Source organism: Gigantopelta aegis, chromosome 7 (genome assembly GCF_016097555.1).
Source record: "Gigantopelta aegis isolate Gae_Host chromosome 7, Gae_host_genome, whole genome shotgun sequence".
Classification (NCBI taxonomy): Eukaryota; Metazoa; Mollusca; class Gastropoda; order Neomphalida; family Peltospiridae; genus Gigantopelta; species Gigantopelta aegis.
This window is the reverse complement of record NC_054705.1, coordinates 2,975,275-3,002,532: the sequence shown is the minus strand read 5'-3', so window position 1 is coordinate 3,002,532 and position 27,258 is coordinate 2,975,275. Positions and strand designations below refer to the sequence as shown.

The 27,258-nt window shown below is 36.4% G+C and overlaps 2 long non-coding RNA genes across 5 annotated transcripts; one reads left to right on the top strand and one right to left on the bottom strand.

Moving 5' to 3' along the window:
- Window positions 1-5,933: 5,933 nt before the first annotated feature.
- Window positions 5,934-7,325, bottom strand: LOC121377483. The gene is made up of 2 exons (XR_005958621.1): window positions 6,968-7,325; window positions 5,934-6,605 (listed from the first exon to the last, which is right to left on the bottom strand). It is a non-coding gene; the product is annotated as an uncharacterized LOC121377483 (long non-coding RNA).
- A 5,837-nt stretch (window positions 7,326-13,162) lies between these two features.
- Window positions 13,163-16,775, top strand: LOC121376781. Of its 4 annotated transcripts, none has more exons than XR_005958525.1 (3): window positions 13,163-13,349; window positions 16,155-16,313; window positions 16,536-16,775. It is a non-coding gene; the product is annotated as an uncharacterized LOC121376781 (long non-coding RNA). The 4 variants fall into 4 exon arrangements; XR_005958526.1 differs by lacking the exon at window positions 13,163-13,349 and adding an exon at window positions 13,495-13,546; XR_005958524.1 differs by lacking the exon at window positions 13,163-13,349 and adding an exon at window positions 13,895-14,119.
- Window positions 16,776-27,258: the final 10,483 nt, after the last annotated feature.

Here is a 27,258-nt window from a genome sequence, read left to right as displayed (position 1 = left end):
ACTAGGCTGACAATACTCGATTTGCGTTCACAAAACTAGAACAAATAATGATTTTCCGAATATTCCTGTAGGATTGCAGGATAAAAGAAATAACTGGTTATTGTCTTAAGATATCGGCTCGCTGCATTCGTCATTCAACCTTCGCAGCATAAAGCCGATATCATAAGACAGTAACCTGTTATTCCCTATACATACATACATACATACCTACACGTACATACATACCTACATACACACATCCATGCATAGACAGATAGATAGATAGATAGGTAGGTAGGTAGGTAGGTACGTACCTACCTACCTACCTACCTACATAAATACATACATATATTCACGTATACATACATACATTTTTTTTTTTTAAATGTTGGGGGGGGGGGGGGGGATATTTTGTTTTAATATTTTCAAGTAAATTAATATATTTGTTTAAAATATAATTAATACAATTAATATTATTTGTAGAATGGGGTTCACAAAAACAGAGACCCTCCAAAAAAAAACACCACAAAAAACACCAAAAAACTACAAAAAACCAACACATTTGGAAAGGATACCTCAGGAAACAATTTTAAAACGTAGTTCCCCGAAAAGCAGTTACGAAATCGTCATAACTGATTAGTAGATGTTGATGTACTATATTGAGGTAGAATTGTTATTTTTTTAAAACTATAGGTGCTTTTTGTAGTGTGTGTTTGTTAACGATAATTTATGTAAAACAAATATTATTATTTCAGTTACTAGTTATACTTCTATTATACTTATAATTATACTTATCTAACAAATTATTTAGTTTTTAATCTGAGTTTGTGTCCTCTACTTGTCCACCAACTGACGATAGTACATTCCCAGCTAGCGATCAATAGATAACTCACAGTTTCCCGTGTAATGCATCTAAATGTTCTGTGGGATGTAGACGTTCGTCAAAAAATCAATAAGACAGCACCTGGTAGTAGAGTCAGTTGTGAAGATTTCGTAATTGCTCTTTCAGCAACAATGTTTTAAGAATTATCAATTGTGTTTTTTTGTTTGCTTTTTTGTGTTTTGTGTGTGTGTGTGTGTGTGGGGGGGGGGGGGGGTATCTGTTTTTGAGAACCCGTTTCTACATAGAAATAATATTTTACCAATGGTCTTAATTATGTTTCAAACATATATATTAATATATTTTGAAAACAGTAAAACATATATTCTCCCCCATCCCCACCCCCCCCCCCCACCCCAAAACAACAACAAAACCCCCACATATAATAATAATAATATGAATAATAAGAGGGGGCGGGACATAGCCCAGTGGTACAGCGCTCGCTCGCTCGATGCGCGGTCGGTATTGGATCGGTCCCCGTCGGTGGGCCCATTGGGCTATTTCTCGTTTCAGCCAGTGTACCACGACTGGTATATCAAAGGCCGTGGTATGTGCTACGCTGTCTGTGGGATGGTGCATAAAAAAGATCCCTTGCTGCTCATATAACCGTAAATAAAATGTGTTGAGTGCGTCGATCAATAAAAAAATTACCCTAAACAATAATAGTCTTTGTTTGGCCACTTTGAAGTGCCCATCTGTGTTAATTATTACTGGTTTCTCTGTTTCCGGGAACCTGATTCTACATATATTATTTTTTTACCCATTTTATTATTATTATTATTATATATATAGTAATATATGTAACAAAAAGTAAAAATGTGCCCCAAAAATATGAACTTTTAGTGCAAGTATATTTCGAAGATAGTTTTGTCATGCTTTTTGTATTTCTGAATGAAACCAGCGGCATACCGATTAAATAAATAAAACATTTATATTTTGTCTTGATTTGTGAGGATATATATAAGTAACATAAGTAATTTCCTATGATACGGCCTGTCATATTGGTAACCTTTCAACCCCAAATAATATTTTTACTATTTAAAACACCTACTAAAAATAAATTTTCAACATGGTTACCAATAATAGTCAAAAAGTCATTTAAACAGATGTTTTTACTAGTTATATTTTTACCAGCGACGGCAGGGTTATTTAAAAATTAAAAATATTTATATCATTATTTTTAATATGGATAGACTCGACTCGATGCATTGTTGTTTCCCTACAGCTGGAATTTGAGTATATAAGTAACACTACCGTCGTTAAGACAGGCTAAATTTAAACTGTCAATTAAATTTGCTATGATACGGCCTGTCATATTGGTAACCTTTCAACCCCAAATAATATTTTTACTATTTAAAACACCTACTAAAAATAAATTTTCAACATGGTTACCAATAATAGTCAAAAAGTCTTTTAAACAGATGTTTTTACTAGTTATATTTTTACCAGCGACAGTGTATTTAAAAATAAAAAATATTTATATCATTATTTTTAGTATGGATAGACACACCCAGTGACTCGATGCATTGGTGTTTCCCTACAGATGGAATTTGAGAATGGGCGATACCATTTTTGACGAAGGTGGCTATGCCTCCTTTACAGTTATCACTATTCGTAGAAAAGAGTCCAGTAAAACCAGGAATTTTGAATTCAGTAAATAATCTATTTTTCTTATCTTTATCAGAAAAAATTGGAAGCAAGGACTCCTGAAAAGTAATAACATCAATATCAGTATTTAAATCTAAACATTTTCTGAGCTCTGGACCATTAGCCCTAAGGCCCATGGCGTTCCACTGAAGGATAACTAAACCCTTGCTCTTGTTTTTTTATTATAATTATTAGTAATATTATTATTGTTTAATAAACAAGTAGAGTGTACTGCCATAGTGGGAGTGAAGCAACTCTAGCTAGAAACACACTATAAAAGTTAGTCTATGCTATGTTTGGTTCTACTCTCCACCATGATGAGATTTTTGGCCTTATACCAAGAGACACTACGTTTCTCTCTGGTATTAGGGTCCATTTTTATAGCTAGATGTTGGTTAAGTACTTCACAGGCGTCTCTAGACGCCACAATAGCCTCTATTAAAACATACTTGCCTGCCCTTGGTTGTCATTGAGCTAAGCGGCCCGAAAACCCACTAAATTTATTTCCAGCGCGTTCAAGCTCTAGTCGCTTCCAACAAAGGCCCTCTATTACTACTGAATGGTCGAATAGCCATGGACTTATTCTTTTGTTGTTTGTCTATTGTTCATACAAATACCGATACAACTCGTCAAATGGGTGGTAAACAATACTGCTGTGTCACAGATTGTCACAATTATCATGGGAAGATTATAGACGGAACAAAAATAACACTGCATAGGTTTCCTTCTGGCGACTGTGTAGAAAAGAAAAAATTGAGACGGATTTGGGAATTCAGAGTGAGAAGAAAACATTTTACGGTCACGAGATGGACCAGGGTTTGTTCCCAACACTTCGTAAACGATGAAGGACCTACCAGAGAACATCCAATGCCATTCGTGTTTTCGCACAAGGCGTACAAGACCTCATGGGTAAGTGAATGATTGTTTTTCCCGTTCTTAATTGCGCGAGTGTTTTTTTTTTTGTGTGTTTTTTTCAGTATAATAAAAATTGTTTCTGAATCGATTTTTATTATAAAGTTATGCCAGAATTATTAACAAAGTTAATATTAAGTCTTTTGAAAACCCCCCACAAAAAACATAAATATATTGTTTCTAAACTCGATGGAAACTAGAATGTTCTCGGTATTAAGTTTTCCATTAACCTAGAAGACATTATTGATTTAAATTATAATCCCAAGATTATCGAAATACAAAGATTAATGAAGCTATGGTCTATCAGAAAACTTACTGTTTTAGGAAGAATTACAGTCTTGAAAACGTTAATAGTTCCTAAACTAGCATACCTACTGAAAACTTTACCAAATCCAAGCGAACGTTTGCTAAAACCTTTCTAATACATTAGTTTTCCTATTTATTTGGAATAGAGGCCGTGAACAACTTAAAAGAAACTTAATAACGCAAGACTATAAAAATGGCGGCATCAAAATGATAAACATAAATAATTTTATGATCGCTTTGAAAAGTTTGTGGATCCGACAGATATTTTTAAATAACCCAAAATGGACCATTTTGTTCGAAGCTTCTACAAATATATCAACACGTGATTTAATTATATATGGCGACCATTTTCTATACTGTAAAAAAACGTTCAATAAAAAATACATTTTGGAGAGACACATTGGTTAGTTGGTTAAGGAAACAAGAAAAACAAATTCCAGTAAACGTAGATGATATTCTCCAGATCAACATCTAGTTTAACAGTAAAATATATATAGATAAAAAGCCATTTATACTAAAACGATATACCTCAAAAGGTATTATCTTTATTAACGATTTGTTGAATGAACAAGGAGACTTTCTAACATATGAACAGCTCATAGAGAAATACGACATAATTACCAATTTTCTGGAATATGCTTCATTGGTCAGTGTTATAAAATCATTCATTTACAAACCTAGATAATTTAAATGATGACGTTTTTATAGCATTACAAAATCCTGTTCTTCCATATAACTTAAAGGTTTTGTTCAAAGATCAGAAAGTTTGCAAACATATATATGAATTACTGAACGCTCAAACCACCATTCCAAAATTCCAAATAAAATATTCTAAATAAGGATATATCTATGATATATATGACTGGGAAAATATTACATTCTACCCTTTAGATCTGTTAAAAGCACAACGTTATCTTGGTTTCAGTATAAAATCATACACAGAATTCTTACAACTAACAAATTTCTAAATATGATTAATTATATTGATTCCAATGCCTGCCGTTTTTGCAACAAATCACCTGAAACCATACAACACCTATTATTTGAATGCAGTTTAGTATATTCTCTGTGGGAAGCAATAGAAGAATGGATAAGAAATGAAACTGGAATTAATATTACTCTAAGCAGAGACATAGTTATGCTAAGCATGATCAACAACGAAAAAGGTAATGTTGTAAGTTGGCTGACTATCAACATAAAATATTATATTTACAGTATGAAAATACAAAAAAGAAAATTACATGTTAATGCAGTGAAAAATATTCTACAAAATAATTTTTAAATAGAAAACTATATTTATTACAAACATTGCAACAATGAAGCATTTCATAAGCAATGGACACCCTATAAAACACCCTTTGAAAGAATGTTTTAATTAAAAATAATACACTGGAAGTTCACTTGGAAATAGAGTACCAATTAAAATGTCATTCTCTGTTTCTGAAAACTGGATTTTATACTAAGACTACATGAAGGTAATGGACCAAATTTACAAAGCCTATTTTACTTAAAAATGTCTTTTTTTGCGATTCGTAAATCAGGCTTATTGTTTTGTTTAATGATAATACTAGAGGGCCGTAGGTAGCGATTTTTGTTTTATAGAAACTTAAAGGAAATTATCTTCTTAACTGGTGAAGGAGTTTTAAAGTTTTAACTACTCAGTTACTCAGTTGCCTCCCTGCCCCCCTCAAACATAAAGTCCCAGCTTCGGCCCTGCACTAGAGCACATTGATGTATTCATCATCGTTTAGCTCCTCCGTAACTAAACTTATAAATACATGTATGTTTATCATGTCTCGTCAACTGTCAACATCCTTTCAAGTGGACCACCATCATTATTATCCATTTATCCCATTCCAGTATAGAACCATTAATGTATAGTACATGTATTATAAATAATTAAATGTGACAGTATAACAAACTTGTACACACACACACACACACACACACACACACACACACACACACACACACACAGATATATATATATATATATATATATATATATATATATATATATATATATATATATATATATGTGTGTGTGTGTGTGTGTGTATGTATGTGTGTATACATATACATACATACACACACACACACACACACACACACACACACACACACACACACACACACTCACACATACATACTTACATACACACATTGTCACAAGTGATTGAATAACTAAAAGAAACAACACTAATCCAAATAAATTATATTACATTTATTTACAGCACCCAAATAACAATCACATTCATTCTCCACTCCTACTTACTAACCCTAATTATATCCCTCTCACATACCACTAATCACCAGCACTCCCTCAACACTCACACTTCTCATATATAATAAACATACATTATCACCACTTTACACATAATTTCATATAAAAATATCACGTATCACAACACACAAAATAATATACTAAAACCACACAGTTCAATATAAAATGTTTCAGTTCATACCACAATCCTTATGATTCACTTCCTCGTGATCACCTTTTATATACATATATTGTTCTAACTAAATTATGTACTAACATTAGTTAGCACCCTCCATTTCAGATCAGCTCTAAATACTACAGCCATATTTACACAATATGTTTCTGCTGCACAATAACAATACACTTGTTATTCACCGAGATGCTGCACGATAACAATACACTTGTTATTCACCACCACAACATCATGGCTAATAAGTAGCCCACATGTGGAACTTCAATTTCCACTTCAGCTGTACCCAACTTCCATGAATTAACATCAACGTCAGTTTCCTCGTCCCTTCTTCACATAATTCCGCAGCCCAATCACCTGGTCAAACTCTTAACATTGCCCCTCGCTGCTCATCCCGTTGTTGGTCTCAACAGATACCACACAAGCTGCTGTAAACAATATACACTCCATTACTATCATGCAAAACCTCAATATTAAATACCCTTCATACATCAATCATTTTCATCATTTCACACATGTCCACATTATACAGGTTTCACAACGTATACGTTAATAACACGTACAACTTACTTCATGTGCATAATTCAATTCACATTATACATTTAATAAACACATAAATACATATAGCAAACAATTTCATTACTTTACACAATGTCCGCATTTCACAAGTTACACTGAGCATTTGCTAAATATATACATTTAATATAGCAAACTAAATACAGACCAAAATAACATTCAAATGTCACACCTCTGTAACACAATACATGTGTAAAATATTTAATTTACTTACGGTTAAACAATAACCCGAACTTCCACAAAGTCTCTTACACTTCTACCAAGTCTTTCCCAAACTGAATGTTCAATGATTCTCTCTCAGCGATTAATGACAAATCATCCACTCAATAGCCCAGTTCCACACTATATTCACCCAGTCAGCTTATCACTCATCTATCACTCACCCATACCACAAGCTACAATAATACAAATTGCTACCTTGCTAATTAAAGACAGCTTCACGTGTGAGATACAAGCTATGACTCATACTTCATGCTTCTCTCATTCGTATAAATTAAAATACTGTATAAATGATAAAAAATGTTATAAAATATATAACCACATATTCTCTTTCATACAATTAAAATCAGATTACCCTTGACTTGTGTATTCAGAGTATAAGAGTCATAACACATGGACAGTAATGGTCGGTATTACTCCTAATGGGGTCATAACTTATCTCAGTGATATATGGGGCGGTAACACTAGTGACAAACAGATAGTTGCTAGGTCTAATCTTTTAGATTTATGTGAATTTGGTGACGCCATAATGGCTGACAAAGGATTTCAAATACAGGACCTGTTGCTTGAACGTGGATTGCACTTGATCATTCCTCCAAAGAAAAAGGCAAATAAGCAGTGCAGTTCAAAAGAGGTAGAATAGAATAGAATGAATGAATGTTTAACGACACCCCAGCACGAAAAATACATCGGCTATTGGGTGTCAAACTATGGTAATGGAAACATATACGGTGATGATCAACATCAATAGAAAAATTCAAGATATAAATACAAACAGTGTAAAGAACTGTGCAACAATACAAATACAAATATCACAGACAGATACTGACTTTTATTCTAAACTTCAATTTGTGCTGTATTGGCCATTCTCAAAGAGAATGTTACACCCCTGCACCACGGTGAGGTTACAGCACACGCAGGGGCTTCAAAAGAGGTAGAGACAACTAGAAGAATTGCTAACCTGCGGATACATGTGGCACATGCAATGGAGAGGATAAAAAAAATAAAAAATACAAGGAGTAATTCCTTTGAGTATGACTGATCGAATTCATAAGGTGTTTAATGTGTGCTGTTATTTGTGCAATATACAGCCACCACTGATAACAAAGTAAAGTTATGTTCATTGTTGACTTAACTAAAGTGTGCAGCATCAATGATGAGTAAAACTTGAATGTTAAGTACATTTCAACTTTCTGTGAATATTATTGAAATACAAGCAGTACAAATGTGCAGACAGGTTAATTTGAACCTTTAAAAAAAAAAAACCCCACAGACACAACCTTCAAAAAAAGGAACTTTTGGGGTCGACAATTATGGGGAAACCAGGAAATATATCAATCTGGACTAATTAACAGGGTATTACATGCTAGCATCATAGGGCTTTTATTTTCCATGTACATACATACATGTATGTAAGTTGAAATGAACAATTTCATGTTTATATATTTTCTTTTATCTTGAGCTAAAGAAGTCCACAGTGACTTACTTGGCTTTATAATAAAATTCCATAGAATTGTAACAGATGTTTTGTCCTAATTAATATATATTATATAAATTATAGTAGCTACATGCTCTACATTATTAGGCCACTATAAAACAAATCATAAAATCACATTCAGTTTATAGGCCCACCAAAATAAATTATGCTTTAAACATGATTTTCGATGTCCTGAAAACAGATAATACAAGTTCTAACCCACCCCGATTTTGAACCCAAAACAATGAATGAAAATCTAGCATATATGCTATTATAGCCTTACGGACAACATACAAATAAGGGTGGCAATAATAATGAACGGAGTGACTGGTGAGAACAGTGAATACTCTGTAAAAATATTAGTCATCAAAATATTGTATGCACTATATATGTGTGTGTCCGCTAAACCATGGCAATCTACTTGTTTAAGTCGGACAAGTGTGGCACAGTATGCCTATACCCCTACACGAATAATAATATCGGTATAAGAGCTTAATGCAAGTCAAACAAGTATTGATTATTGAAAATCATATATGCTAAATTAAATGAATGTACCATGGATATAATATTTAATGTCACAATCAGGTTAAATCTGTGGAAACAGTGGAATTTGTGTCTTCACTCGCTCAGAAAACAGTTCCGGTAGCATTGACTCCACGAAAGAAGCAGCTCAGTTTGGTCAGCATCACCATTTCCTTTCAGTAACACCCATCTGCTCTTGATCCTGGTAGTAGTAGGCATGGGATAGTTTTAGTGTTAATGCTCCATCCTTCTTCAGTTTGCAGCAGACGTTTTCACTACAGGCTGCCTCCTGTGGTGTGCTATCCCTGAACTTGAATGGGCACTTAATTTCCAGGAGTCCTTCCGATATTTCACAATGTTCGCACACACAAAATCCATCGGGGCTAGCTCCAATATATGGGTAGGCCGGGTTAACGCACAAGCCAGTCTTTAACTGCACGTGGTGGGTGGGCATCGCGTATGAACAGCAGGCAACTATGTCTTGCCCGCTTTTGTACTGTATGCCATGACACACTGGTCTTCCTTGATATTGCACGATATGCTCCAGTAATACCTTTAATAGGTTGTCAGGTGGTGTTGTCACTTTTCTTCGAACAATGCTGCCAAACCTGGAAGCTGTCAGCCGACCAAACCGTGCCTCAAACCACATGTCATTACTTGTTTGTCCCAAAGTGATATCAAATAGCTTGACGCATTCTTCAGAAGTCAAATGAAGGTGATCAAAGTAGTCTTTAAAAAACTGAATGCATTCTATACTTTGCAGATCTATGTTATCCCTAAACATGAATCCCACATTGTGTAATGACGTAATAACCACTTCCCGGCTTCACATTTTAATTTTTTAAATCATGCAGCATCTGGGTTAACTGCTGATAACTTTTGGCGAAAAGCTTCATACCTGTCTAACCATTATTGACATTCCTTAGTGCTGATCACACTTGATGCTTTTCATGAATGGGTGATATTGGCACTATAGGTTGCTTTACATGGGTGGAGCGCAACCTTCCAGCAAAGGAAATTTCTTTGGACTTCTTTGGCGATAAATACCTCTGCCTCGGTTTAGTCCAGGAACAAGCCATTGGTGTAGGAGCCAGTTTTCCTTCAGAAAGCTTTTGACTGATGTCTGCAAGTCCAGTCATTAAGGCTGCAATGTGGTTACATGCCTCGCCTTGGCTGGAAGAGAAAAGTAAAATCAATATACCAATTCATTGGTAATCTTATAATTATATCCTTTAAAACACATTTTTATGAAATCATTTTAAATTAAATTGAAGTGCCAAAAATAAATAATATGGTGTGCAGTTTTACAGCAAGGTACAATCAAACAACAAATTGTGATGTTCACTTTCTCATGTTGCTTTATTGGACATTATAAAAACTGTGCAAAAATTTCAGATTACAATAATCATTAAGGGCAATGCCAGAAAAAGAGGCCTCACTGTGACTTCAAAATGAGAATTTTACAAAATTTTACTTCAGTGTGTAGTTCAGTGTGTCTGATATTATATCCCTATAATACAAGACATTTCCATTACATTCACATACATGTAATTATTACTTTAAGTTGTTACTGAAAAAGGGGTTTGTGAATTGATTGTAGAAAAGACGGAAACAGGAAGAAAAAAGAAACAGAACTTTAGGACCCTCTCCCAGTTATATTTTTAAGAAACTACTTTTTAATTAGGAAAGTGTACATAATATATTTAAAAATTATTTTACCTTCTTTCTTTGTTATTTATTCACATATATATTTATTTCTATTTATATAATGAATGTCATATAATGTTATAAAACTATAATAAATATGAACATATTTCCTATGTATCAGAGGTTGGCCCTACAATGTAACATGTATATTTAGTTTTCATAAATGTATGTTTCATGTGACAGTTTCATCAATAAAATCGTATAATAAATGTGCAAATTGTGTGTGTGTTTTTTTGACAGCACATTGATTTATTATACATTGGCTATTGTATGTCAAACATATGGTCATTTGACAGTCATAGAGAGGAAACCTGCTACATTTTTCCATTGCAAGGGATCTATTATATGCACCATCCCACAGACAGAATAACACATACCATTGCCTTTGCTGTACTTTTTTTAAAGGAAGTATTCACACAAGGTATGAATATAAATCTGTTTCCTTTTTGCCTACCCAACTCACTTCCATTGGTTTGGGACCCCCACCCCTTCAAACAAAAGCCCCCAGACATCCTGCTTCTTAAAACATCATACATTAACAAGTTTCAAATATAAAGCATTATACAGATAAATGTGTACATGTATACACAAATATTTATGTGTACATGTATATAAAATTATTGTCAAGAAATGCTTTGATTACAGAGATATTCATACACAGGGCTCAAAATAGCAGCCGGTTTAAACCTAGAAAGTGAAATAAAAATGCACCTGCTAATATTACCCAAAAAATGGCAGGTAATTTTTCTTCTTCGATTTACCTGATGCTCAGCTTGTGATTATATTATATTTTAATTTTATAACTTTACTCTAGAATACATCTCAGAGGCCCTAATTTTCCACTCTGTCTGTTTTCCAGCAGGCCATATTTATTTTCTTGTCAGGCAGGTAAAAACAAGTAATAACAGTAGCCCATATTTTACTTCGTCCATATATTTCGAGCAGTGATCAAGAAAATGCTAGCGAGGATTTTTTTTTAGCAAATCAAGCAAGGGCATACATGTACAAGACGCTAATATTTTGTGACAGTAAATTTAAAGAGACGTTCAACAGACTGTTCTGAAAAAACTTTTCTGCAATTATTTTGTAAGTGATTAACTGAAAACAACAATGATTACATGATATTGATTTTACATTAAATGGTCAGTTCGCCCCAAGTTTGACCTGATCGCCCCCAGCTGTTTGCCTGTTCGCCCCAAATCCCAATTATTTGTTACTTTTTAACAATTAGTGTATTGTTTCTTTATAGGCATGTTAAACTCTGTGTGTGTGTGTGTGTGTGTGTGTGTGTGTGTGTGTGCTTCTTTTCTTAGAGGGGAGGGATTGTTGTCTTTCCACGATTTTGACGGATCATGGGTCAGTCCGGGCACCAATGATATAATCACCAGTTTCATTGATATATAGAGCACTTTTACACATATAAACCACATCATCAACATTTATTAAAACGTCCATTCCTGCCAGCGAACAGACCTGGGGGCGAACTGGCTTGGTGTGCGAAACGTCTGGTGCCCAAATAACCTCATGTTATAATGGATTTTCGCTGGGTTTCAGCAATTTTAAAAATTTAATTGGGCAAAATGTTCTGCTCACCCAGAGCTAGCCATGACATTAAGTACTGCAATATTATACTAAATATAAGTTGACTGTTAGCTGTATAATGTTGAAATTGGTCAAACATATTTTTAAAGCTGATACTACATTTCATAGTTTGTCCCACAGAGAACACCTTTTTTTCATGCTATGAAATTTACTGTAACTAATTAATTTATGAGCCAACTGATTTGTAAATTGCACACAATTGTATTTTTATGTTATTTCCAAAACACTTTTACTTTTAGTCTTACGTCAAACCAAACTGAAATTATTTTACAAAAAAAACATTTTCATAGAATGGTGGGACAGACTATAGTTATATGATGACCTCACAAACGTTTTTTGTCACTTATTTTGACTTATGATCGCTAATATTGTATTATTTACAGCATCCGTTACTGAATAATAGGAGTGATATATTTCAGAATATACATAAGTCTAAGAAACTGTTCATACATACCCTGCAGTACAGTCACACTTGGCTGAATGCACATGACTTGTGACCTAAAAAGAATTTAGAAAACAGGACTTTTTCTATCTCTTTTGTCAAAAATAAACCCGAAATGACCCGAACCAAATCGACAGCAGTAATGTTTTGGTCTTAAATGTTTCCTCCCTGAATCGGCGCCGGCATACGACCTGTCTTGATTACTAGTATTTTGGTTTAAACGGTTATTGACTGTAGACTCAGTCTTAATAGATGTGTGTGCGTTAGCTACCGAGACGGGGGGACGGGGTACTGTCGATTAAATCCCCTGGGTCTGATTCCTGGGAGGACACCTGCTCGCAATGATGCGGACCGCCTGTTGGTAATCGGGGCACTCCCTTGCATGAGTGCTATAGGACCCCCTGCAGTTTGCGCACGAGACAGGTCTTGTGCATGGGCTGTCTGGGGACCTCTTGGGGTGTCCGGTACCGCACCGAAATCTAACCGGATGCTCCCTGGTTGACTTACACTTCCGTATCGTATGGCATCCACCTCTGGCACCTGGCGCACTTTACTGGTTTTGGTTGGAATGGGTGAATATCATGCACCACCCCCTTTACCCTGACAGTTTGCACCCTGGAGGGTTGGGTAAGTAACACATCTAAATATCCGTTGCCCCACACCGTAATGTTAGCAACGGACAGATTGGAGTTATGTTTCCTGACCACTTGAAGAAGACTTACCCCTTGAGCCCCTATAAGGTCAGTTTTCACTATCTTACGAAAGGAAGAGGCGGATTGGATCCTCCCTGCCAGGTGGATCCCCCCTGGATACCGGTTGAAAGGGTACGTTTTCATTCTCAGGGGCGGGGGGGGGGAGCACACCAACCCTGGGCTTCAGGGGCGGGAAATGATCGACCTCCATGGCTGATGTATTTAATGTAACAAGTAAACTGGTATTATGTTGAGTGAATTTTAGTTGAATTTTCCTTTTTGCCCGAGTCCGTTTGGCCGCCCGGGGAGGGGGGGGGGGGGGGGGGGGGGGGGGGGGGGGGGGGGGGGGGGGGGGGGGGGGGGGAGGGGGGTGCAGCTTTGGATTTTATAAAGTCTCCAGCGGATGGGGAATTATCATAATTTGAGAGTCGGGTGAGTTCGCATACCGGCGCTTTCTCTTTTGCGTCACTACTGTAAAGCCGTCCCCGGGGGTCTGCTGAGGGTGGATAGTAGCTACCCTATCCTCCTAAAAGCCCACAGCAGTCGCCGGTTGATCGGCCCCATTCTTTGCAGAATTATCGATTTCCGGGACAGCAGTAACCTGTACTGCATTACTCGAGGCCAATACGGAAACCGCCGAAGGCTGCTTCGTGGGTTCTCGTTCACTAACATCGACTGGCACGTTAGCCAGATGCGTACGTGCAGGTAGGTAACTACTTTAACGTGTTCATATACCACTAGGGTTTCGAACACGCTCAGATAAGATCGGCGGTCTGACTCGGGATGGGAGGAGGGGGTTGGGTAGAGTTGAAAATGGGCACAAATTTGAAAATAGCAATTAGTAAAAAAAAATTAATATAATAAAAAAAAAAAAAAAAATAAAAAATGTTACAAGCCAAAAATAAAAAGAACCTGCGCGGACGTCGTTGGACACAGTTTTACCTGGTGTCGCCAGACTTCCGGCTTTTTCGATCCCCGACTCAACTTCGATGCTTTTTACAGCAATGGCCTTGAACCGGGGATTGATTACTTTGTTGATCTCTTGATGTATTTGGTCGGCCAAAGCCAAGTCCTGGCTAGGGCCGGGTCCAAAACCATCGACATAACTGTCAGACGACAGGGCACCACAGATGTCGGTGTTGTCGCCATCAGTAGGCTCGTTCCTACAACGTTTGAATATAACAGCAACTTCATCGGGACAGTCAGGGAAGGGCCGGATGGATAGTACAGGACCCAGGGCAGAGAAAGAGGCGTCGCACTGGGCGCGCATGCAAGTTTGGCCATTGGGCAGTCTCGAATAAAAGAACACAGAATTCTTAAAGGTCCTGGACTGATTTATTTTGAAGGGCGGTTACAGTATTCTGTAGAAACTGCAAACCGTAGGGGGTGGGGTCGAGGTTACCAACATAAACACGCCTTCCTAGCTGTCAATTTTGAACGGCTTTTGCAGGGAGATGTAGGGGCCCCACTGAGTGCCGCGAATCGGTTGCTGGTTGGAACGGGAAATGTTTCACTAGTGTCAAAACTATCAGTATTGCTCTCACTACACTTACCTCCTTTCTTCTTACAGGGTGTTGCTTCCAGCCGAGCTAGGGGGAGCTTCCTCTTTTTGGACTCGGCCAGCGCCGGTCCCGGGGGTGGAGTTGGTGACCTTGGGGATGCTAGCTCGGCTGAAAGTGTCGGTACTTCAAACACACCAGTAGGAGACATTTTATTTATTTCAATTTGGGGGTAGGATTTTATTTCTTCACCTCCCTCTGAAAGCTCAGGCCAAACTGAGTCATTCAGTTTAAATTCCGAAGGAGTAGTTGAAATATGGCTGAGAGCCGAAAAGCTCAGCTCTCGGGCTATACTGCCATCGTCGGCGGAAATAACCGACTCCCCCCCCCCCCCCCCCCCCCCCCCCCCCCCCCCCCCCCCCCCCCCCCCCCCCCCCCCCCCCGGGTCGCCCTCCAGTGTATTTGTCCAGATTGAGGGATAGATTACCATCGGGGAGTGGGGTGTCACGTCTGGGCCATTTAAACGGAGTGGATGACGAAGGGGCGACATGCAAATCAGCTGAGGGGTCCAAGTACATGTTAGAGATATTACCTGCCGCCCATATAGACCTCGGTAGCTCCGACTCAGGCCCGTACGCAGGATTTTTAATGGGTGGGTGCGAATTGCTCGTGATGGGACCAATCAACATATAAATAACCCCTCAAAACAACAACGATTACGTAACGTTATTTAAATTTAATAGAGAAAAGTGGACCCATGAAATTTTACTTGAACATAGACTTTTAAAAAGAAATTTGAATAAAAATTGTCTTTTTTAATTATTAAATTAACATTTATTTAATAATATTGCTGAGCAAACATACCTAACAAAGCGATCCTCCAAAAAACCTCACAAAAACAAAATGAATCGAACACTGTTACAATTTAACTTACACTCAACGACAGGACTTTGTATCATCATTATGTAGCTACGTATTCAATTTGTTTTAGATATTTGTATCGTAATTGCACTTTTTTTATAGGTTCAGTTGTTTATATTACATTGGTTTTGCAAATACGATCAGGTGCATTAGTAATCATCAAACTTATAAACGAAGAAACGAGACAAAGGGAAATAGTTTAATCATGACAAGTAAATATGATTTCTATATTTTCATTGTTGCTCACATACAGTGCAAATATGACTTTTCACTGGATATCACTTTAATGGATTTCGTAGATCTATATATTTTGTTCACAGGGAGTAAAAGCTGTCCATGCCAAAACGGAATTTGCCCAGTAGCAACTACCATTTTCCCGCTGGACAGTCGTAAACAACAGAACACAGAGAGTGCATGACGTTATTTTAGTGTTGGTCATTGACACAGACATTTCTGATGACTGTCACATGCAGAAAAGGGTAGGTTTTCAGGCCGGACTTGAAACATTTCAACATGCGAACTTAGAAAAAAAACCACACACACACACACGCACACACACACACGCACACACACACAGAGTGAGAGAGAGACAGAGAGAGAGAGAGAGAGAGAGAGAGAGAGAGAGAGAGAGAGAGAGAGAGAGAGAGAGAGAGAGAGAGAGATTTGGCTTGAAGTGTTCATTGTTATATTTATCCTTGCAGGGAGCATCCATTTGATTACCCCGAGCGCTCTAAACAAAGGCCAAAATGGAAAAGTAATGATGTTCAGGGTCCAGTGATGTCTGCAAATGGATGCCGACCAGTTAGGCTGCATCACCAATGTGACCAGACAAATATTTTGCCCCACAAGCGTCTGGGAGTAGAGCTTGAATAAACACATATTCTAATATGCACTGACAGCTTTATGATGATATAAAAATCACAATAAATAGATTGACTCATTTTTATTTTTATTGTTTGTCATTGTTTAAAGGAAAGAAGTCTTGATAACAAAAACGCAAACGCAAGTGAGTAAATTCCCAGACAGTCTATGTCACAACATATTTCTTCGTCATGTTTGTCTTTGGCATTTGAAAGGAAGGACAGTGGTCTTTAGTTTTACGATCACCATCAAAATAAAATAAATAAAAATATCTCTCAATGGCATTTATATTAAGAAATTAAAATAATGCCCATTTGTCAAATAATTTGAAATGTGTTTCATGCTCAGTGTCCAAGTTCCCTGTGCCATCTGAATGACGATCTCCACTTGTAGCTCATATTGTACAATGTGCAGGTGTGCCTAGTTCTGGTATGTTCACGGCAACGTTCTCCTTTCAGTACGAGTTTGCCACTTCGAAGCGTCACAGTGCGGACTTTTAACTTCCTTTTCCTTCTTTGGACAAGATGTCGTGATGTGCCATCTGAGATCTTTCTTACTAGAGAAACTGCCACTGCAATCACCGCAGTTCTCCGTTTTAGTTTGTGGTGCATATTAATATGTCCATGATAATGCCAGACTTGATTAAAAATTTTGTTGCAAAGAATACATGTGAACCAAAATTCTTTGATATACCAGTCATGGGGCCCTCATAGATTTCTGGACATCATAACCCTGAAGGAACAACTTCAGTACCAGAATGATATGGCATTGGTTCATATATGCCTGTTCTAAATTATCTTAGAAGTTGTTATATGTTGGCACCAAAACCTAGAGCCTGACATATATCTCTCGACATAAACAGATAATTGACTATTGGAAAGTTAAAGTCATCCTTTGTTTCATACAGCTTGGTTTGGAAACCCGTGTCTCTTTGAATCTCTCTGCATAGATTTAGGTATGAAACTGATCTTATACGTTTAGATGTTTCTTTTATTTCAAACCCTCGTGAGTAAATCAATGGAAGGTAATCTGTAATCCTGCTATTATTAAATGATACAAGATCGTCAATATAGCGAAGAGTAAAGTTATACGTTATATGTCTGCCTGAGTATACTGTAGTTTGGATTCACTCTCGGTCTTTACGAATTGTCCAGATCCATAGATGATTAGAATGGACATGTATCTGCGTTCACTGTTCTTTGTTATAAATGTTCCGCTGATTAAGAGCTTTTCCTTCAGTTGTTATGGGAGATTGTTGTGCATAATTTTGAAAATTCAAATAATTTAATATTAGTGAACTTGATCTGGATTGAGAGTGAATGATTTCAAGTAAATCTTTGGAACTTGAGAATCGACATGTGATTAATATTACTTGTCTTAAAGACGTTTTGGCAATACCTAAAAAAGTCCATCCTTGATAATGGTCAGGATATTGGTCAATATTTGAGACAAGTATTTGATGGTGTATTTGCTGGTGTATTTGCTGGGCACCGCGATGTATCTCTCCTTGTATGAATTCTTATGACGTATTGGAATCTAATATATAAGAGGAATGAACATGTCTATGGATTTTAAGCTCAAGTCAAATGTTCGAAGGACAGATTCGTGTGTTTAGCATATTTCTTCTTCAGTGTAGCACTACTCGAATTATGAACCCCAAGTTCGTTTAGGAGACATTTAATATAATAGTGCTTAAATATGATGGTTTTATCAGTGGGCCCCTATAACAAACTGTTCATGTAGTATATCCAGAAATTCCAGATGGCCATGACAAAAATGGCTTCCTGACATAATGTGTCTTCTTTTGTAGTTTGACTATTTTTAGTGATGTATTTTGTCACTGTTTCTAATGTCTGAAATTAGTTTTGCAAAGAAAACAAATAACTGAAAACCAGCGGATTACCCTTCCAACCCTCTAATGATAAAACCCAAAACCAAACCGCAACAAATTAGAAAAAAAAGAACAAGAAATACAGATTGAAAAACCATCATACGGATTTTGCTTTAAAAAGGGAATGGGATCAGGCAGAACAAACTGTATTTACAATTTGTTTATAGGATGAACGCACTCTAACTTCTGAATTCAGATTAACATATTCATCACAAACACACGCGCACACGCACGCACACGCACGCACACGCACATGCTCAAATCACGACGGGTGTATCAAATCCCTTGGTATACCTTGGTACCAAATGTTTGACATCTAGTAGCCGATGATTAATAAATCAATGTGCTCTAGCGGTGTCATTAATCAAAACATTTCAACACACTAGTTAGCAGTTGGGACATTTTGGGCTGCTTTGGTACATAATTTTTAGAATTGAGACATCTTGAACCGGTGTTCGGCCCAAGATGTCCCAATTGCGACATCTTGGGCAGTTGTGACATTTTGGGCTTATATATATGTATATTATATAGAGAGGGTTCGTTACGGGTATAGAAACTATCAACCGAGTCTATGTTAACCGGTATTTGTCGAAGTACACATTTTTAAAGTTGGAGGTTTGTTTAACGACACCACTGGGGTATATTGATTTATAAATCATTGGTTATTGGATGTCAAACATTTAATAATGTTGATATATAGTGTTAGAGAGGAAACCCGCTACATGTTTCTATTAGTAGCAAGATTGTTTTTATAGTCAACATCCCACAGACAGGATAGCACATACCACGATCTTTGATATACCAGTCGTGCTGAAGTTCAATGCTGGCTCGTATAATTTAGTGTCAAAGTTGATACTGTTTTATTATTTACTGAATTTGGTGTATATTTATTTCCTCAAAATATATATATTTCATCTTTTCCAGACTTCAAGTATTTCTGAACCGGCATAGGTGGCGTCGTGGTTAGGCCATCGGTCTACAGGCTGGTAGGTACTGGGTTCGGATCCCAGTCGAGTCATGGACGTTTTTAATCCAGATACCGACTCCAAACCCTGAGTGAGTGCTCCGCAAGGTTCAATGGATAGGTGTAAACAACTTGCACTGACCAGTGATCCATAACTGGTTAAACAAAGGCCATGGTTTGTGCTATCCTGCCTGTGGAAAGCGCAAATAAAAGATATCTTGCTGCCTGTCGTAAAAATGATTAGCCTATGTGGCGACACATATCAAAAACAGTGTCAGAATGACCCAATGTTTGACGATAAGATAAAAAATCAATGTGCTCTAGGGGCGTCGTTAAATAAAACAAACTTTACTTTCAAGTATTTCTAAAATGTACTATTCATAATTATACCCAACCGTTGTCTGTTTTTGTTAGATGTGTGAGTGCGTGCGTGCGAATGTGTCTTTGTGTGCGTATGTGTATGTGTGTGTTTGTTTGTACGCACGTGCGTGTGTTTGTGTGCGTGTGTGTGTTTGCCTGTTTATACGTATGTGTGCCTGCGTGTTTGTGCGTGCGTGTCTCCAAACGTCAAATTGCTGCTTTTTGCACATGTCTAAAGTCATAATTTTAAGCAAAAACAGGTTTTAACTTCTTTTTTTTAAATAAAAATTAAAAACAAAACCCGACCAAAACGTTTATTTTTCAAATGATGTAGCTTCTTATGACTCCTATTACATGTATGTCTTACCCAAGAAAAAACATCCATTAAAAGAAAATAGAGGACTACTGCAGTGTCGATATAACGAGTACTAGGTGTCAGCCATTGATGATGTATATTACGTCATAATGTCAAAGGTCGCTGGGATATTTATAGGTTTATAAAAGATAACTTACTACTAATATGAAAATGTAGTTGGTTTCCTTTCTAGTGTTAAAATTAACAAATGTTTGACATCCAATAGCCGATGTTTAATAAATCAATGTGCTGTAGTGGTGTAGTTAAACAAAACAAACTGGGGTTTTTGTGTATTTTGTGTTCTTTTATTTGGCATCCAGTAACCGTGGATTAATAAATCAATGTGCTCTAGTAGTGTCGGTAAACAAGACAAGCTTTTGTTTGTTGTGTTTTTGAACCTCATGCTCAAGGCTGAAACTATAAAGAATTGAATGTAACTTTGATTGGGAAAACATGTATGTCAAGGTCACAATGACACAATAAAATAAAAATCTACAATTATAGGAGGCCATTAAGCATTGTTGATATCTGGGTTTTTTTAGGTTTCATGTATTAAATCAATTACTTCTCGCAGATGACGTTGATGACAGAATATTTTCATACATAATTCACAGGCGAATATTATTTTAACGTCCGTAAATGGTAAAATACAACATAGTTATTACCTAAACAGTCAACTATTGGATGTCAGTCATTTTATAATTCCGACAAATTGTCTAAGAAGAAACCAGCTAATTTTTATATATTTATTATTTATTTATTTTTATTATTTTTATTATTATTGTTTTATTATTTATTTATTATTATTATTTTTTTTTTATTTATTTATTTATTTATTTATTTATTTATTTATTTATTTATTTATTTATTTATTATTATTATTATTATTATTACTTTTCTTTTTTATTATCAGCAAATCATGGGGTTACACTTTTGTTTAAGAATAAATTCAGGTGATTTATTTTGTTTCACTTGAACTGAAACCTCTCAAAACCGGATACCTTTTAAAACCTGACATTTTACTTGGCACCAAGGGGTTTCACGTGTATTTGATTAAAAAAACCACACAAAAATGTTTTTTTTTTTTTTTTTTTTTTTTGGACAGCTATTTTGTTTTTATTGTACATGATAAATTTCTTTTGTTATATATTTGTTTTATTAAAAAACAAAAAAACCATGAAAACTTATGCAGGGATCGAAATAAGTGGAGAACAGTTGTTCAGGTTACCAGGAGGTTACCATTTATCAAGAAAGTCAAGAACAATACTTTGTTTTTTACAAAATCTTATTAAGCTGAAACTACATCACCTAAATGTTTATCAACTCGCTGTTATTTACATATATGTACAGTATCAGTACATTGAGAACAGTGGTATGAAGAAGAAGTTTGTTTTGTTTAATGACACCACTAGAGCACATTGATTTAATTTACCTTAACTAAAAATGTAGAATATTATATCCGTACATATCGTATTCACGTTTTCATCATTACCATAACGGAATTTGGGACATTGATGGCACACTTTCTGGGACAGTTGTCAATGTTATGATGTCTAGGGACTCCTGTGGGCATCCATAAACTTGTATGGCAGAACTTTGTAGAAATTTGGAGGATATATCCACTAAATACGTTGTATCACTGACCAAATTTATGCCTGATGGTATTCCATACTTTTAACTTGTGGATATATTTTCATCTCTTTGTGAAACTTTTGCACTTTTTTTTCATAGTTTTAGATGAAGTGACAGACGACAGAAGTAGTGGTAGTACCCATTCACCTTTCACGAGCACATGCTATCATCACTGTTATGACAGTGATTCACGAGTCCATGTCTTCACAACTGTACGTATTCCAATGAGCTCTGTCCGGTTTTATGACAGTGATTCACGAGTCCATGTCGTCAAAGCTGTACATATTCCAATTAGCTCTGTCCAGTGCTAAGTTTGATTTAATAAACTAGTCCCTTTAGCATAGATTGACACCCAATAGCCGATGTATTGTTCGTGCTAGGGGTCGTTAAACATTCATTCATTCATTTAATAAACTGGGAGTGGCAGTCCTCTTTTAGGATGAAACCTGCCGTAAGGAATTTCCTCGGGAGAGCTGTCCTCCTATAGACGAGGCACTGGAGAGAGATTCATAGAAGCAACAACTATCTTGCAAAATGCCCACAATACTGTGAATTGAGCAGAGATACGGCCCTGACCATGTATTACGGTTTTGTCGTTCAGATTCTAGGAATTCGGTATTGGGTGGTTTGGAAATCGTGTTGCCCTGTATAATGTACAATTATCTAAGAAAGTGGGGCAGAATTTTCAGTGTGCATAGCTAAAGAGCAAACACAAAGTCACAAGAGATAGGCTGGACACAGTTTATTTTGTTAGCCTTGTGCTGAAATTACAAAGACAGAATCACCGAAACTGGACACTTAAGACAGACACGTGCAGCGAAAAAGATACATGTCTCGCAAAGAAGGATCAGTCGATTTAAGACATTTGTGAAGACATATAAGAACTTGTGATTGCGACATTTTAGCAGCCAGACAAAACACAAATATAAAATAAAATAAAATTTTAAAATTTTAAAATAAATAAATAAATATATAAATAAATAATAATAAAAACCCCATACACCACAGATCCGCCCCCACCCCCAAAACGATTTCCCAAGAACAAACACCTCCACAAAGAGCAAACCCCTCCCCAAAAAAACCCTACAACCCACCCTAAAAAAACACAAAAAAAACACACAAAAAATAACATTCCTTGCATTTGCGAAAGTTTGGCAGCTAGACAAAAGCAGAATGGAGTGTTTGTGATTTTACGGGACAAGTTCGCATGCGACCATGCCACTAAATCCGGAACATGGAACATATTCCCATCTATACTGTGTGGCGTTTTTCATAGCTACACACGTGTTATTGCCTCTTGCTGTATCATCTCTGACCAGATCGTTGTAGCGGACGGGGAATCAGAATCAACCGAATATGTACGTCCTGAGGTTTCGTTCAACTTTGCTCCAATCAGTGCTTTCACAGGTCCTGGAATCGCATGTGCAAACAGTTGGTGAAAACAATAAACTTTTTTCTATATATTTATTATGCAAATATAAAGCACACATAAATAATTCTGAAAATTAAATGTATATTATACTTTATACAATTTGTTGTGTATTATAACTGATCAGAATTGCAAAATGTTTGACATCCGGTAGCCGGTGTCGTTAAATGGCCACTGAGGGAAAATGTATATAATATATCCCTGGCCACTGAGGAGAAATGTGTATACTATATCCCTGGCCACTGAGGGAAAATGTATATAATATATCCCTGGCCACTGATGGAAAATGTATATAATATATCCCTGGCCACTGATGGAATATGTATATAATATATCCCTGGCCACTGATGGAATATGTATATAATATATCCCTGGTCACTGATGGAAAATGTATATAATATATCCATGGCCACTCAGGGAAAATGTATATAATATATCCCTGGCCACTGATGGAATATGTATATAATATATCCCTGGCCACTGAGGGAAAATGTATATAATATATCCCTGGCCACTGAGGGGAAATGTGTATACTATATCCCTGGCCACTGAGGGAAAATGTATATAATATATCCCTGGCCACTGAGGGGAAATGTGTATAATATATCCCTGGCCACTGATGGAATATGTATATAATATATCCCTGGCAACTGAGGGAAACTGTATATAATATATCCCTGGCCACTGAGGGGAAATGTGTATAATATATCCCTGGCCACTGATGGAATATGTATATAATATATCCCTGGCAACTGAGGGAAACTGTATATAATATATCCCTGGCCACTGATGGAATATGTATATAATATATCCCTGGCAACTGAGGGAAACTGTATATAATATATCCCTGGCCACTGATGGAAAATGTATATAATATATCCCTGGCCACTGAGGGAATATGTATATAATATATCCCTGGCCACTGAGGGAAAATGTATATAATATATCCCTGGTCACTGATGGAAAATGTATATAATATATCCCTGGCAACTGATGGAATATGTATATAATATATCCCTGGCCACTGATGGAATATGTATATAATATATCCCTGGCAACTGATGGAAAATGTATATAATATATCCCTGGCCACTGAAGGAAAATGTATATAATATATCCCTGGCAACTGATGGAATATGTATATAATATATCCCTGGCAACTGATGGAAAATGTATATAATATATCCCTGGTCACTGATGGAAAATGTATATAATATATCCCTGGCCACTGAGGGGAAATGTGTATACTATATCCCTGGCCACTGAGGGAAAATGTATATAATATATCCCTGGTCACTGATGGAAAATGTATATAATATATCCCTGGCCACAGAGGGAAAATGTATATAATATATCCCTGGCCACTGATGGAATATGTATATAATATATCCCTGGCCACTGATGGAATATGTATATAATATATCCCTGGTCACTGATGGAAAATGTATATAATATATCCATGGCCACTGAGGGAAAATGTATATAATATATCCCTGGCCACTGATGGAATATGTATATAATATATCCCTGGCCACTGAGGGAAAATGTATATAATATATCCCTGGCCACTGAGGAGAAATGTGTATACTATATCCCTGGCCACTGAGGGAAAATGTATATAATATATCCCTGGCCACTGAGGGGAAATGTGTATAATATATCCCTGGCCACTGATGGAATATGTATATAATATATCCCTGGCAACTGAGGGAAACTGTATATAATATATCCCAGGCAACTGATGGAATATGTATATAATATATCCCTGGCAACTGAGGGAAACTATATAATATATCCCTGGCCACTGATGGAATATGTATATAATATATCCCTGGCAACTGAGGGAAACTGTATATAATATGTCCCTGGCCACTGATGGAAAATGTATATAATATATCCCTGGCCACTGAGGGAATATGTATATAATATATCCCTGGCCACTGAGAGAAAATGTATATAATATATCCCTGGCAACTGATGGAATATGTATATAATATATCCCTGGCCACAGAGGGAAAATGTATATAATATATCCCTGGCCACTGATGGAATATGTATATAATATATCCCTGGCCACTGATGGAATATGTATATAATATATCACTGGTCACTGATGGAAAATGTATATAATATATCCCTGGCCACTGAGGGAAAATGTATATAATATATCCCTGGCCACTGATGGAATATGTATATAATATATCCCTGGCCACTGAGGGAAAATGTATATAATATATCCCTGGCCACTGATGGAAAATGTATATAATATATCCCTGGCCACTGATGGAATATGTATATAATATATCCCTGGCCACTGATGGAATATGTATATAATATATCCCTGGCCACTGATGGAAAATGTATATAATATATCCCTGGCCACTGATGGAAAATGTATATAATATATCCCTGGCCACTGAGGGAAAATGTATATAATATATCCCTGGCCACTGATGGAATATGTATATAATATATCCCTGGCCACTGAGGGAAAATGTATATACTATATCCCTGGCCACTGAGGGAAAATGTATATAATATATCCCTGGCCACTGAGGGAAAATGTATATAATATATCCCTGGCCACTGATGGAAAATGTATATAATATATCCCTGGCCACTGAGGGAAAATGTATATAATATATCCCTGGCCACTGAGGGAAAATGTATATAATATATCCCTGGCCACTGAGGGAAAATGTATATAATATATCCCTGGCCACTGAGGGAAAATGTATATAATATATCCCTGGCCACTGATGGAAAATGTATATAATATATCCCTGGTCACTGATGGAAAATGTATATAATATATCCCTGGCCACTGATGGAAAATGTATATAATATATCCCTGGCCACTGATGGAAAATGTATATAATATATCCCTGGCCACTGATGGAAAATGTGTATAATATATCCCTGGCCACTGATGGAAAATATATATAATATATCCCTGGTCACTGAGGGAAAATGTATATAATCTATCCCTGGCCACTGAGGAAAAATGTATATAATATATCCCTGGCCACTGATGGAATATGTATATAATATATCCCTGGCCACTGATGGAATATGTATATAATATATCCCTGGCCACTGATGGAATATGTATATAATATATCCCTGGTCACTGATGGAAAATGTATATAATATATCCCTGGCCACTGAGGGAAAATGTATATAATATATCCCTGGCCACTGATGGAATATGTATATAATATATCCCTGGCCACTGAGGGAAAATGTATATAATATATCCCTGGCCACTGATGGAATATGTATATAATATATCCCTGGCCACTGATGGAAAATGTATATAATATATCCCTGGCCACTGATGGAATATGTATATAATATATCCCTGGCCACTGATGGAATATGTATATAATATATCCCTGGCCACTGAGGGAAAATGTATATAATATATCCCTGGCCACTGATGGAATATGTATATAATATATCCCTGGTCACTGATGGAAAATGTATATAATATATCCCTGGCCACTGAGGGAAAATGTATATAATATATCCCTGGCCACTGATGGAATATGTATATAATATATCCCTGGCCACTGAGGGAAAATGTATATAATATATCCCTGGCCACTGAGGGAAAATGTATATAATATATCCCTGGCCACTGAGGGAAAATGTATATAATATATCCCTGGCCACTGAGGGAAAATGTATATAATATATCCCTGGCCACTGATGGAAAATGTATATAATATATCCCTGGCTACTGATGGAAAATGTATATAATATATCCCTGGCCACTGAGGGAAAATGTATATAATATATCCCTGGCCACTGAGGGAAAATGTATATAATATATCCCTGGTCACTGATGGAAAATGTATATAATATATCCCTGGCCACTGATGGAAAATGTGTATAATATATCCCTGGCCACTGAGGGAAAATGTATATAA